The sequence below is a fragment of the Taudactylus pleione genome, unplaced genomic scaffold (genome assembly GCF_031769625.1).
Source record: "Taudactylus pleione unplaced genomic scaffold, aTauple2 ptg000486l, whole genome shotgun sequence".
In the NCBI taxonomy this organism is placed as follows: Eukaryota; Metazoa; Chordata; class Amphibia; order Anura; family Myobatrachidae; genus Taudactylus; species Taudactylus pleione.
In genome coordinates, this window is record NW_028284888.1 from 1325902 (window position 1) to 1341183 (window position 15282).

Here is a 15282-nt window from a genome sequence, read left to right on the forward strand (position 1 = left end):
TTGAATTGAATCGGACGGCCTCAGAATAGCCCTGATGGGTAACATATAGCCATGCTTTGCTGGCTTCATAACTGCTTTAAACATTGGTTGCAGGCAGCTCACCTCCAACCTAATTGTGGAAATCTATGGAACTGTATGTTACAGTGGTTTCCATTGACAACCAGGCATGTGAACAGCTCCTGTAAGCATCACACAGAAAATAAAAACTAGTGGTAGTGTTATGGATGGGATGTAAGGGAAGCCACCGAGTCATTTACAAAACATAATGAACGTGCACGCCACGCAAACCAAATCCCAGAAATGTAATTGGACTTAGCAGAGCACATGTCATATTGGCTTTGCAACTTAATAAAAGCCGGATTTCTACCAGGGTTGATCCTAGCACCCTTTCAGCTAAAGGACCCGGATACGCCATCGAGTGATGACGGAAGTGCGGTTCCATGCCCTGTCAACTGTAGTATCTGGCTACCAAGAGTAACATTTTGTACCGTCGATTCACTCGCTACAGATCATTATTCCAGCTCTATGTCCACGTGGATAGAACCTGATGCAGTCAGGGTCCTGTAGCTGAAGGGGATCTAGCTTCTACCAGAGCACAGCAGATTTAGGTCCACTTCCAACATGCATACAAATTAGGAAAATTAGAAACTTCCCTTAACCTATTTGAGGCTGTGAAGCCAGCATGAACTCACTAAACTATGGTAACCTTAACTTGGAGATGATCCCTGAAAGAAAAAGAAAGCAATAGCCATATTTTGCATAATTAGGCAGGATAAAGTATAATTAAATTATGTAACCTGAACAAAACTACAATACACCTTACCAAATCTGTCTGAGTGACATGGGCTATTTCTGTGCGTCTCTAGGCCTAAATGCTAGATGGATAAGTACAACAAACTCACTCCAATACAGCTTTCTGTCTCTCCATACCACCGTAACTGCCCTCACCAAGGTTACTGAATACCTCCCCTCAGCAAAATCAAGGGTCTTTTCTCTAAACTTGTCCTCCAGATCCTCCACTCCGTCAGCCTCCCCAGTACAGCACTCCCTTGGTTCCCCTCCTAAGTGTCCAATAGCTCCTACACTGTCTCCATAGCTACCTCCATTCCACTAACAACCCCATACTCATTGGTTTCCCTCAATCTTCTGTCTTTGGCCCCTTATCTTACCACTCTACACCTCTTCCCTCAGGGAGCTTAATTGTTCTTTCAGCCTGCAATAGCTCCAGTATTACGACGATGACCACTCCTACCTACATCACCTACTGTTGGTTAGCCATCATCTTCTGGATGTTCAGACGCTTCTTTAAGATCAACATATCTAGAACAGATGGCATGGTCTTTTCCCCTGCTAAGGTTCCGTCTCCACTGACAATGTCTCCCGCTCATATGACCCCAAAGTCCGCTGCCTGCGTGTTATCCTCAACGCTGGCCTCTCTTTCTCTCCCCACATTCAGTCCCATTCCTAATTCTGCCAATTCCGCCTCCATAATACCTCCGGAATCAGGGCTCCTCTCTCCCTGGAAGACACTAAACCCTCATTCACCCCCACATCATCACTCACCTAGTTTACTATAATCTACTCCTCTACAGCAGGGGTGGCCAACCAGTCAGAGTCCAAGAGCCCAAAAATATCTGTATGTATATCAAAGAGAGAGATCATGCGCGTGCCGAAGGCGTACATGCAAAAAGGGGTATGGCCTTGTGCCAGCTAGGCCACATCCCTGGCATGATTGTTGTAAGAGTATGTAAAAGCGCATGCATGCAATCACCATGGAGGTAACTATTAAAAGGGAAAGAAAGAGCCAGAACAATATAAAAAAAAACATTGAAGAAAACAGATCAACATAAAATACACTGAAACAAGCCAGATCCGCATAAAATACACAGAAACAAGCCAGATCCACATAAAATACACAGAAACAAGCCAGATCCACATAAAATACACTGAAACAAGCCAGATCCCCATAAAATACACAGAAACAAGCCAGATCCGCATAAAATACACAGAAAACAAGCCAGATCCGCATAAAATACACAGAAACAAGCCAGAGCCACATAAAATACACAGAAACAAGCCAGAGCCACATAAAATACACTGAAACAAGCCAGATCCACATAAAATACACTGAAACAAGCCAGAGCCACATAAAATACACTGAAACAAGCCAGAGCCACATAAAATACACAGAAACAAGCCAGATCCACATAAAATACACTGAAACAAGCCAGATCCACATAAAATACACAGAAACAAGCCAGATCCACATAAAATACACAGAAACAAGCCAGATCCGCATAAAATACACAGAAACAAGCCAGATCCGCATAAAATACACAGAAAACAAGCCAGATCCGCATAAAATACACAGAAACAAGCCAGAGCCACATAAAATACATTGAAACAAGCCAGATCCACATAAAATACACAGAAACAAGCAAGAGCCACATAAAATACACTGAAACAAGCCAGATCCACATAAAATACACTGAAACAAGCCAGAGCCACATAAAATACACTGAAACAAGCCAGAGCCACATAAAATACAATGAAAAAGCCACTTCCACAAAATATATATTGGAAAAAAAAAACAGATTCACATAATACAATCCAGCCCCTCCATGTGTAACTCCAGCGGCCCCTGACGTGTCACAACAGCAGCCTCTCCATGTGTCCCTCCAGCAGTCAGTGTCAGTCAGGGGAGCCGCATCAGGACAATGGAAGAGCCACAGGTTGGCCACCGCTGCTCTATACCCTTCCCAACACCCACTTCAGTCTATCCATAACTCTGCAAACCTGCCTCATTTTCCTCTCTCGTTGGTACCTCTTCTGCCAGTCATTCCATTGGCTCCTTGTTCTCTGCATAATCACAGCGCAACGCTTCACACTCACCTACAAAGCCCTTCACCACTCTTACCTGCATCTCCAGCCTCACCTATGTGCATATTGCTGTTTGTTTTATCACTATGTATAGAGCTACAGAGCCCCTGCAGTGTATTATAAATAAAACATAATAAAATACAAATCTGCACCTAACCTACAACTTCAGCATTTATCTTTGATCACCATGCATACAAGTCCTTTGATCAAGTCCTCTTCTTATCTCTATCAGAACTAGAGCATGCCAAGTGAAACAGGGAAATTATATTTTTAGATCTTCGCAATAGTGTGTAGTTAGTGAAGAAAACACGATACCCATTTTCTGGCCATGTTCCTATTTAAAAGGATAACGCCACTTACCACTAAGAGGGGGAATTCAATTCCAATAATCCATGCAATGTGCTGTTCCGGAACGGCACATCGCATCCTGTTGGTATCTCAGGTTTACTATGACTATGGGAAAGGAGGGGAAATAAATAGTAGAAGGACTAATGGTCCCAACAACACAGAGAAAAGCGTAGCTTGGTCCGAGAGGCTGCAGCGATCCTTAGATGGCGGTAGACGCTTTACGCCTATGGAGGCATTTCTGGAGGAAAACTATTCGTCACCCGCAGCCTCCGTCTGGCACTGAGGAGCTTCACATACTGACACTGTGCACATGCGCGTTTCAGTCACTGTGGAGGAGTCTTTCAAAAACACGAATGACTCCTCCAATGTGCCGGGAAGTATTGAAACTGCTGTCCCTGTAGAAATTGTTAGTACATAGCAGGAATAATAATGTAAAAAACTATTATTCCTGCTACGATATGGCTCGAAATAAAATTGTGCCACTTTCACAATCTCTAATACATGGGCCCCTTATACCCCTTTCAGACATACGACCCGGGAAATTTCCTGCTCAGACCCGGGAATTTATCCTGTGCAAAATCCTGGGTATTTGGTCGAGACCCCCTTTCACACTACAGAGTCTACCCGGGAAATTCCCAGGTAGACCCCTTTCAGACAAGAGCAGGGTTTTATAGATTACCTGCATCTCCTCTGCCATCTGCCCCTCCTAGTCTATCCCCTCTCCGGCTGCCGCTGATGAGGTCATCAAAATGCACCAGCCAGTCGGCCACTCCCAATCCAGCCATTTTTTTTATTTCATTTTATTAATAAACTATTTGTTTTATATCCCTATATTCCGTACCCTCCCCCGAATGGGGAAGAGATAGAACACCTTTCATTAATGTACTGCCCTGGTGGTCCAGCGGGGAAGCGTACGGCCTGCTGTGCCAGAGACCTGTCGGCGGTCTCCAGCGCTGGCGGGTGTCCCCGGCGTCCGGCTGGGGTCCTCTGTGTCGCGATCTGCAGCGACACAGCCATCGGCGCGGGGGGTGGTGAGCGGCAGCGCTGAGTGTCCTATAGGACGCTCTGCGCTGCCAACTGAAAGCAGTAGCGCTGAACATCCTATAGGACGCTCTGCACTGCCAATTCAATGTAAAAGCTGCTTGGTGCAGTCCGGGAATAGTAAATTCCTGGGTAGCTCCATTCAGACATAAGAAGGTTAAGTTCCCGGGACTTAAGGCTGGGAAATTCCCTGGTCGATTGAAGGGTCGGCTACCCGGGAACGTGTTCCCGGGTAGGTACCTATCAGACATACGCAGCAACCCGGGAATTTGGCTGAGGCAGGCCAAATTCCCGGGATTCTCAGTATGTCTGAAAGGGGTATTAGTGAATTGGGTTGCTAGACTGAAATAGGACAACCTAAAGGGAACGAGACTTATCCTGCTCCTCCAAAAGAAAAAAAAAAAGAGAGACAGATATTTAGAGAAGTCCTGGAAGAGGGTTAGTCCCTTTCTGTCCAGTGACAACTCTTCTGGCTAATTAGAAATGTATTCAGCGATCAATTATATGAAGATACAGATAGCATCAATAGCCACTAAGATCAATAAACTACCCACATAGAGGGGGGGTTAAAGTAGTTATCCTTAAAAAATAAAAACAGATGTTTGACATCTTATTCTATATGGCTCTGTCATAAGGGACTATAAACCTAGCGCTGCTAACTGCAGGGACACAAGCTGCACCACCAGCTCAGATGCACAAAGACTAGATCTGTGGTTTGCCCATATACATGCATGCATAAATAAATATGTTTACATGATGGAGAATAGTTAAAACAAGGAGATGGACTACTTACAGAGAATAGATAAAACAAGGAGATGGACTACTTACAGAGAATAGATAAAACAAGGAGATGGACTACTTACAGAGAATAGATAAAACAAGGAGATGGACTACTTACAGAGAATAGATAAAACAAGGAGATGGACTACTTACAGATCTGGACACCTATGGTGCAATTACTGTTGATTCCTTGTTTGTATTGGTGGACTCTCATCCCAGTATTTAGTTTTTGCCAATTTACATTATTTTTTATTTGAAAATAATTGTTTGAGATAGGGTGATATATTGTGGGCGATGAGCACTCCTTTTAGACATATTTTATTAAAACGTGATGTTTAATGTTTATGTATGTTATTTACCATGGTTTATTGCTGCTGATGATTCTATTGGTGCAAGGTCACATGACCTATCAGTTAGGTATAAATAGCTGACATGGGCCCTCATTCAGAGCCGGACGCTCTGAGCAGAGCGCTCGCTCTGAATGAGGGCCGTCCTCCATAAAAATGGAGCGTCCTCCTGGACGCTCGTATAGCTGTGGGTCACCACCCACAGCACATACGAGCGTGCAGGATGATGGTCGCGATGGTCTTGACCATCGTGACCATCGCCAGTGCGACCAGAAGCCTGTGGTCGGGGTTTTCGACCACAAACCCTGGAGTGATTTTGGCTCTATCAGAGCCAAAATCACTCCCACTGACATCACTAGTGATGTCAGTGGGGCCGGCTTCAGACGGTAAGCATTCCCTTGGGAACGCCTCCGTCTGGCAGGCACGCCCCCGGCACGCCAACTAAAGGGGCCTGCTGTCAATCAACATCGACAGCACGCCCCCTTTGATCAGACACAACGAGCGAAGGAAAGTCCTTCGCTCGTCGCGTCTGGCGCATGCGCACGACGGAGCTCCCTCCGTCGTGCGCATGCGCAGTGCACACCATCGACCCACTTGCGAGCGGACAGCCGCTTGCGAGTGGGTCTGAATGAGGCCCATGGTTTGTTATTCTATACACCATGAGGAAGGATTATATATCTGAAACGCGTTGGTGCTTAGAGAAGGACACCCCTAAAACCTTTTCCACTGGGATTAAGTATACCATATTGTTTATTCCAACTTTTAGCCCTTTTTATTCTATCTATATCCGCCATCCCGTTCCTATACCCGGGCAGAGACGGTGGGTGAATGTCCCTATTTGTGGCTAATTATCTTATGGTATAAGATGGAACAAACCATCAGGCTTGGGGTGTCATATGTAATTTTTAGATATATGTTTTTATATATATGATTGGTTTTATATACATGATCCGTTTTTTTGTGGAGCGACTTCTATTACTTGTTTCAATTAACTTTTTTAAGGACTGTTACTTGTGGAGCATATGTATTGACTCAGTTCTTTGAATAAAATACTTTTTTGAATCAAAATTGGAGAACTCCAAGCGTTCCGTTGGATATACCCTAATAAACTAGTAAGCTGTGAGAACCCCTAACACTAAAGAAACCTTTATATGAACGTCTGCGACAAGTAGAAGGTAAGTGTTATTTTATGTGGGGATTGAAGTGCGATATTACCGTCATAAGAGTTAGAAGACACAATGAAACCTATTGATGAGCGCATTTAATTTTATTTTGGTGAGTCTAAAGGTTCCTTTCCTGAGAACGATTGTTGTCTCTATATACTTGACAAGATTTCCCCTTAATAGTTTTTGGAGAAATATAGGACGTCTTCAAAGAAACCTTCAGTGGAACAGAGTGAATCGCTGACTTTATGGCTAACGGCGCTTGTGGGACCACGCCGTTCCTATTAATGTCTACATATATGGCCTTTCTAAACAAACAACTTTGCATTTTGGTGGGGATATGATCAAATGCATACACCAAAGGTTCCCAAATTTTTTTGAATCACGGCGCCCTAGAGTATCGGCATTTTTTCCACGGCACCGCTGGGCCGAAAGTTTCTTATTGAGAGATTCAGCAAAAATTAAATGAAGTAAATTTTCCTTATAGGTCACCCTTAAGCTGCATACACACAACGATTTTTTGAACGATTATCGTTTAACGATAATCGTTTGAAAAAATCGTTCACTTTCTGAGTCAAACGATGAACGATTATCGTTCATGCGCGTTCACGTTTGTAGCTCAGTCAGACTTGTCAACTCAACGATTTTCTTTAAGGGAATATGCAAAAATCGTTTGTAGTTCAAAAAAATCGTTCATTACACTTTAAAAAAATCTGACAGATAATCTGACAGAAAATCGTTCATAAAATCGTTGTGTGTGTATGCAGCTTTAGGGTCAGTTGTGTGGTGGTTGATAGGGCTGCGCTTATTTTTGTCCACATATTTTTTTTTTAATTGGCTGTCATTAGCACTGGTGTTGCCTAGCACACCGACTAAAAATCATTTTATTTGGGACTGGACCACTAACCTGAGGCACCCAGTTCGGAATCACTGGTATACACTAATCTGATTAGAATTGCAGTTTTTTCAGTCAGTCCAATCAAAATGAGGTTTGTCAACACACAAGCATAACCAAATCAAAGTTTGTAACACTATTTCTCCATGGCAGCAGAAAACCCATTACTGAATGTAATTATAACTTTAAAAAAGACCAGTTGAAATAGCCAAACCTCCATGTTGTTAGAAAGTATTGGGCAGTAGAGCCAGGGCTACTAGGGCAGTCTTGCTATGTTATAACAACAGCTGCATGGCAAGATGTCATTGAAACATTGCAGGAGAGGTGGGGTACCATCTGTGTGGAGTCTGTATGGTCTTATCTTGTTCACATGTGTTTTCTCCCCAGATTAAAATAATATACTGATAGGTCCAGGGCCGTTACTAGGGGTGAGAACTAGTGCCACTGCCAAGAACACAAGGTTGAGGGGGCCGACACAGTCCCTGCCCCTTTGTCAGGTCTGGGATGCCTGTAAGGGCACACCACTGCTTGGAGAGGTGGCACCATCCTTCCGGCACCTCTCTGCCACGACATCACATGTGCAGGGGGCGAGTAGAGTGGGCAGCTAGCACAGGGAGCTTGTTCTGCAGACCAGCTGAAGATGGGCTCCATGCTGACATGGGCTAATCGTATGACCCTACCAGATCATCCCATTAAGAGCCATGTATCAAATTAATTAATTTGATTATATATATAATTATAATATATATAATTAAATTATAGCATATTTAGGAGTCTTCTATTAACCAGGAGGAGACTCACCCCAGCAGTAAGTGTGCCCGTATAGCACACACACACCAAACTTGCAGATATTTGTTCCCAGCGCCATATTAGGCGTGTGTACAGAGATCTGCATGTACGTGACATCGGGACGCAAGGTGCTGTAGCAACAGCAATTCGCCCCCTTGCGACTAACCAAATAATAAGGGGGTCACCCTTATTAGCGTTTATTACATACATATCATTTGCGGGAAATTACTTTTTTAGCAGCTACTTTATGGGAAATGAGAATGATTTGCCGCGTATCCTCAGTAACCCTGGCAGCATAAAACCTGTCACATACACTCCAGAGGGCCGTAGCTAGGGTAGTGCGGCTGGTGCCATCGCACAGGGCACCACAGGTCAGGGGGCGCTGTTTGGGCCTGTCAAATTTCTGTTTTTCATCATTCTTGCTTGATTGTAGCTTCCTCTTATTTCATCCCCAGCATCTCCTGGCCTCCCCTATCTCTTCCCTGGCCCTTCCCCATGAGGCCATGGCCCTCTCTCAGGTGCACTATATTATGTCCCTATTTATCCCCAGCATCTCCTGGCCTCCCCTATCTCTTCCCTGGCCCTTCCCCATGAGGCCATGGCCCTCTCTCAGGTGCACTATATTATGTCCCTATTTATTCCCAGCATCTCCTGTCCTCCCCTATCTCTTCCCTGGCCCTTCCCCATGAGGCCATGGCCCTCTCTCAGGTGCACTATATTATGTCCCTATGTATCCCCAGCATCTCCTGGCCTCCCCTATCTCTTCCCTGGCCCTTCCCCATGAGGCCATGGCCCTCTCTCAGGTGCACTATATTATGTCCCTATTTATCCCCAGCATCTCCTGGCCTCCCCTATCTCTTCCCTGGCCCTTCCCCATGAGACCATGGCCCTCTCTTAGGTGCACTATATTATGTCCCTATTTATCCCCAGCATCTCCTGGCCTCTCCTATCACTTCCCTGGCCCTTCCCCATGAGACCATGGCCCTCTCTCAGGTGCACTATATTATGTCCCTATTTATCCCCAGCATTTCCTGGCCTCCCCTATCTCTTCCCTGGCCCCTTCCCCATGAGGCCATGGCCCTCTCTCAGGTGCACTATATTATGTCCCTATTTATCCCCAGCATCTCCTGGCCTCCCCTATCTCTTCCCTGGCCCTTCCGCATGAGGCCATGGCCCTCTCTCAGGTGCACTATATTATGTCCCTATTTATCCCCAGCATCTCCTGGCCTCTCCTATCTCTTCCCTGGCCCTTCCCCATGAGGCCATGGCCCTCTCTCAGGTGCACTATATTATGTCCCTATTTATCCCCAGCATCTCCTGGCCTCCTCTATCTCTTCCCTGGCCCTTCCCCATGAGGCCATGGCCCTCTCTCAGGTGCACTATATTATGTCCCTATTTATCCCCAGCATCTCCTGGCCTCCCCTATCTCTTCCCTGGCCCTTCCGCATGAGGCCATGGCCCTCTCTCAGGTGCACTATATTATGTCCCTATTTATCCCCAGCATCTCCTGGCCTCTCCTATCTCTTCCCTGGCCCTTCCCCATGAGGCCATGGCCCTCTCTCAGGTGCACTATATTATGTCCCTATTTATCCCCAGCATCTCCTGGCCTCCCCTATCTCTTCCCTGGCCCCTTCCCCATGAGGCCATGGCCCTCTCTCAGGTGCACTATATTATGTCCCTATTTATCCCCAGCATTTCCTGGCCTCCCCTATCTCTTCCCTGGCCCCTTCCCCATGAGGCCATGGCCCTCTCTCAGGTGCACTATATTATGTCCCTATTTATCCCCAGCATCTCCTGGCCTCCCCTATCTCTTCCCTGGCCCTTCCGCATGAGGCCATGGCCCTCTCTCAGGTGCACTATATTATGTCCCTATTTATCCCCAGCATCTTCTGGCCTCTCCTATCTCTTCCCTGGCCCTTCCCCATGAGGCCATGGCCCTCTCTCAGGTGCACTATATTATGTCCCTATTTATCCCCAGCATCTCCTGGCCTCCTCTATCTCTTCCCTGGCCCTTCCCCATGAGGCCATGGCCCTCTCTCAGGTGCACTATATTATGTCCCTATTTATCCCCAGCATCTCCTGGCCTCCCCTATCTCTTCCCTGGCCCTTCCGCATGAGGCCATGGCCCTCTCTCAGGTGCACTATATTATGTCCCTATTTATCCCCAGCATCTCCTGGCCTCTCCTATCTCTTCCCTGGCCCTTCCCCATGAGGCCATGGCCCTCTCTCAGGTGCACTATATTATGTCCCAATTTATCCCCAGCATCTCCTGGCCTCCCCTATCTCTTCCCTGGTCATTTTTTAAGGTGCATTATGTCCCTTTGAAAAATGAGGGGTGCCAATGCTCTTTCTGGCACAGGGCACCAAAAAGTCTAGTTACGGCTCTGCACTCCAGGTCCCATTCTCTATCCACCTCCGAACACTTCCACAAACGTGCAATAGTCACATCCCCGCCAGAATTCCAGTATGGCATGTACACAGTACCCACACATTAATATCAATAGGTTAAAAAACCAGATGCAGCGGCTAATAAATGATAGATAATAAATAGCAACCAGGAACTGAAGTCCCGCTATAGTATGCACTGTACTGCAGCAGCTACAGAGGGAAAATCAGCATGCATGAAGAACAATAATGACAATAATAATGATAATATTGCACATCTATAGAAATGCTGCATGCAATCCTGATTATGCACAAACATTGCAAATAACTCATATAATCACATTACAGAAAGGGGGGGGGGGGGGTAACAGCAATTAGAATCAGCCTAAAAGACGACTTCCTGTCACCTATGTACAGTGCATTAGATACAGTAACAGGACAGGGAGCATGAAATGCAATAACCAGAACAAGATTGGGCTCTGTGACATGATGTGCCAGCCGGGGGCCACAGGGGCCCGAGGTGGTCAGGGGGCAAAGCAAGGCAGTGAAGCAGCTATATATATATATATATATATATATATATATATATACACACACACAGCAGAGGAAGGGTCAGCAGAGGGGTGACATTAGGAGCCGGTCAGGGCCCCGGGCGGCAGAGGGGTGACATTAGGAGCCGGTCAGGGCCCCGGCAGCCGGTGGTCAGGGCCCCGGCAGCCGGTGCCAATACTCCCCCTCCTCACACAGGTACAAACCGGCCCCTAGCTCCTCACCGGGGCCCTCACTGGCAGCACACGTACGGCCACAGGGTGCAGGGTGAGGAGAGAAAAGAACCGCTATCCCCGGCCTACTGAGGCCTCCGGATCCCCGGCCTCCCGTGCAGCCCGCGCCCGCCCCAGCCGCACCTCCCGCCGGCCTCACCGCCCCACTTTAGCCCGGGGATGCGGGGGCGGCCCTGTGTTCTCCGCTTACCTTTCCCAGCTGCCTCCTCTCCTCCCGTCTCCCCCCTCTTCTGTTTGGCTGTCAGATGGCAGGAACCTCCCCAGCCGGCTGCGCTCAGGACCGGGGGGCGCTGCTGCTGCTGCTACCGCCGCCTCTCTGGGTCTCCTCCTCCCGCACAGACCCCCCCCTGTGGTGGCGGCACGATCCCAGTTACCGGGGGGAGAAGGAGGAGGGGGGGAGGTCACCAGGGGCAGCCAGTGACGGTGCAGCAGGCACGGGGGGGGGGGGGGACACACTCTGCGGCGGCGGCACCGGGGGAAGGCTGGGCACCAGCAGCAGCAGCAGCCGCCTCCTACAGCACCACTACCGGCGCACAGGGGACATAGCAGCAGCAGCGGCGGCGGCACCGGGGCTGCTCCCTCCTCCCTGCCGCCCTCACCGCGCACGGGAGCAGCCACCTCTCTGCCATCTCCTCACCGGTGCCCCCCGCTGCCTGGCACCAGGTAAGTGCCCAGATGCTGCCCCCACACAGACCAGCCGCAGGGGCAGCACATGGGGTCAGGAATCCCGGGGTGAGTGCTCCCCTGATGCAGATATAGATAATATTATTGATTGTTTTTCCCTGACCCCTCATATGTACAGCATCACTGGGGGGATGATGAGCTGGGCACTGTACAGCGATCAGTAATGCTCTTGTATTAATGGTGGCGAGGAGAGGATGTCATGTAACAATGCAATATATACTTCTGCTGGTGATTAATGCTCTTTATTGCAGACTTGGCAGTGCCACGGGGTGTGTGCCCCCCCCCCTCTGCTGACTGCTATATACAGGAGCCCCCAACACACCTGAGAGCTGACGGATCAGGGACATCTTCCTGGTTTCCAAAAATAATCCGATTTTGTTATATGAATGTTCTCCAGAAGTGAAACCCCAGAAAATGTTTCCAGCCGGATGGCATCAAGCACGACGGAATTTGTTGCGCTATATAAGAAACTAGCGTTCCCGCTAGGCTGTTTTAGCGGGGCGCGGCGCCCTGCCCTCCAGAAGGAGGGCAAAAAGCGCCCTGCCCTAACAGCCTGCGGGAACCGTCTTCACCCGCGGGTCGCAGTGTCCCGCGGGTGAAGAAATGTGCGGTGACCCGGTCACCGCCGGAGAATAGACCCGGCATCTATTCTCCCTGTCTGCAGGGCTTGGGGGCTGCCCGGCGTGTCCGTAAGTGCCGGGCACGCCCCCAAGAGTGACGAAAAGGGGATGCGTCTCGATGACCACGCCCCCTTCTCGGTCGCGCGCGCGCCAAAGGACATACCCTCTCTAACTCCGGCGCCCTGCCTCGCACCGGAGCTAGAGGGAACACTAAGAAACTGTTAATAAATAAATAATCAAGAAGTAGCCGGGTGGCATCAGGAAGTAGCCGGTGGGGGCCTTCGCAATAATAAAATGTTTTAAACCCTGACCTGACCGTATAATGATTTAAACTTGAAATAACATTTTATATATTAATTCTCTTCTTCTTAGAGGCTCAGTCGTCTGTAGCACTTTCATAATCAAAGTCTGGAGGATCTGGTCCCTCTAGTGACCTCAGCATCAGGTTATTTAGTGCTGGCACCACAGAATGACTACAGGTCCCAGATACACTGACCCCACAGATTCTCTCTTCAACTCCTACACAGACAGAGGGGGTCAGTCAGAGTCTGGCGCAAGCGCTGAGCGCTTGCAATCAACTCGATGTTGCCCCACTGGCCATGCGCACGAAGGAGCCAGCTCTGTCGTGCGCATGCGCGAGACCCGGCTAGCGACGGACGCTCTGTCGCTAGGGGTCTCGCAGCAGACGGGGCGAGCTGTCGATGGTGAGTGACAGCTCACCCCGTTTGGGAGGCGGGCAGGGGGCGAGCCTGCCCAAACGGAGGCGTTCCCGCCGGAACACTTGCTGTTTGGGGGTGGCCCCACTGACATCATTGCTGATGTCAGTGGGGAGCTTCCTGCTCGATCAGAACAGGAAGCTCCCTGGGGCTTACGAGTGCCCAGACCCAACCTTAGGGTCTGGTCGTAAGCCCCGATGGTCTTGACCATCGCGACCATCACCCATGTCGGTCGCTAGAGCTATGGGTGTGTACTTGTGTACTTTACTGACTCATTGCAGAGAGAACTCAAGTGTCCTACACTCATTATTATTATCAATCACGGTAATGTCTAAATCCCTTTCACGGAGAGGACCCTGACATCATCAGACAGTGTCCAGCATCATTCCCTACCATCCAAGTGGGCATAGAGGGGGATTATAACCTTGTGGCGAGCCACCGAGCCTGAAGCGTGGCGAACACACAACTTTCTTCTTTAGGTGGGGGCAACTTTCGGTACTTGTGTACGTAAAGTACACAAGTACCATTTAAAACATTCATTGGGTTCTCTCTGCAATGAGTCCGTAAAGTACACAAGTACCAAATATTGTGGGAAAGGGACCCTTATCTAAACACAGAAGCATTTATGTATTATATCCATCTTATACACACAGCATGCAGGTAGTTTTATATAATATTTTCAATAATTTTGTGGCTCAAACAAAATTTGTGTACATACATGAAATTCATTTATGTTTCATGTACACGTTATACATAGAGCCTGAAGGTAATTTTATACAATATTTTCAATAATTTTGTGCCTTAAATAAAGTTTGTGCACTTTGAACTTTTAAAAAGCAAAAGTCATGCTAAAAAAAAAATCTGTATTGCAGAATATTTGGATATGTGAGACTCAACCTGTATGTGTGTGTAATAGATTATATATATATATATATATTTCTACTTCAGGGTCCATAGGGTATCCACAGGATACCTTGGGGTATAGGTGATGACGTCAGTCTTCAGGCACCACAGAGTTAAAGTTTTCAGCCTCCCAGGATGCATCTGGGTCCCTCTCCTATACCCCGCCCTCGGGCCAAGGCATCTCAGTTTCGTCGGTGCCTGGCCGGAGTCGGAGGCACTGTGCAGAGGGGGGCTATGAAGAGCCCCTGAAGTTTCTTTTAAAGGCAGCGCTGGCTGCACATCTGGGAGTACAGCATGGACAGTCAGTACTGACGTCCATGCCATCTCCCCTACACCCCGCCGGTACAGATCCGGGGATGCTGGTAGACATCTGGGGTCACGGCTAGCGGTGTCCCCAGATGTTTTGGACCATGGCCGGATCCAAGGGGATGCAGGTAAGCAGCGGGGTCCCGCGGTGGGTCCCTGCTGGTCACATGGTCCTGAGTCCCCAGGCAGGGGGCTCCCTGGGGACTGGCTGCAGCGTGGAGCCAGGCGACCAACCGGCGCTTCCACTACCCCCTGGGACAGCGGGCCGCTGCTGAGCGGCATGCGCTGCGGCGTCCCAGGGGTTAAATGCATGCCAGGGGAGCGCGCTTTCCCTGTCTCACAGCCGGCGCCTCCCCTGCTGCACACAGCCTCTCTGCTCTGCCTGATTGGCCACAGTGTGTCAGCTGTCCTCCCCAGGCCGGCCTCCTTCATCTTCTGCTCCTCGGTGGCCATCTTTAAAGCATGGTGAACACTGCTGGAAGCCTGTGAGCGGTGGCATTGCGGTCTGGGTCCCCCAGCATACCTCTCCTCTGTTTGTCACAGGTCAGTGTATGCAGCGCTGAGTCCTACCAGCCTGAGGGTCTGAGTAGTTGAGAATCAGCGCTAATAGTGCAGGGATTTGTTTCTTCTGCATTGTATGTGA

At 48.5% G+C, this 15282-nt stretch overlaps 1 protein-coding gene across 2 annotated transcripts in view; it reads right to left on the minus strand.

The window, feature by feature from the left end:
* INO80D (INO80 complex subunit D) overlaps nt 1-11878 on the minus strand; it is a 76151-nt gene extending 64273 nt beyond the window's left edge. For both annotated transcript variants that reach the window (XM_088449490.1, XM_088449489.1), the window contains exon 1: nt 11601-11878. The gene's annotated coding sequence lies outside the window, so the exon portion shown is untranslated. The remainder of the gene's footprint in view (nt 1-11600) is intronic.
* Nucleotides 11879-15282: the final 3404 nt, after the last annotated feature.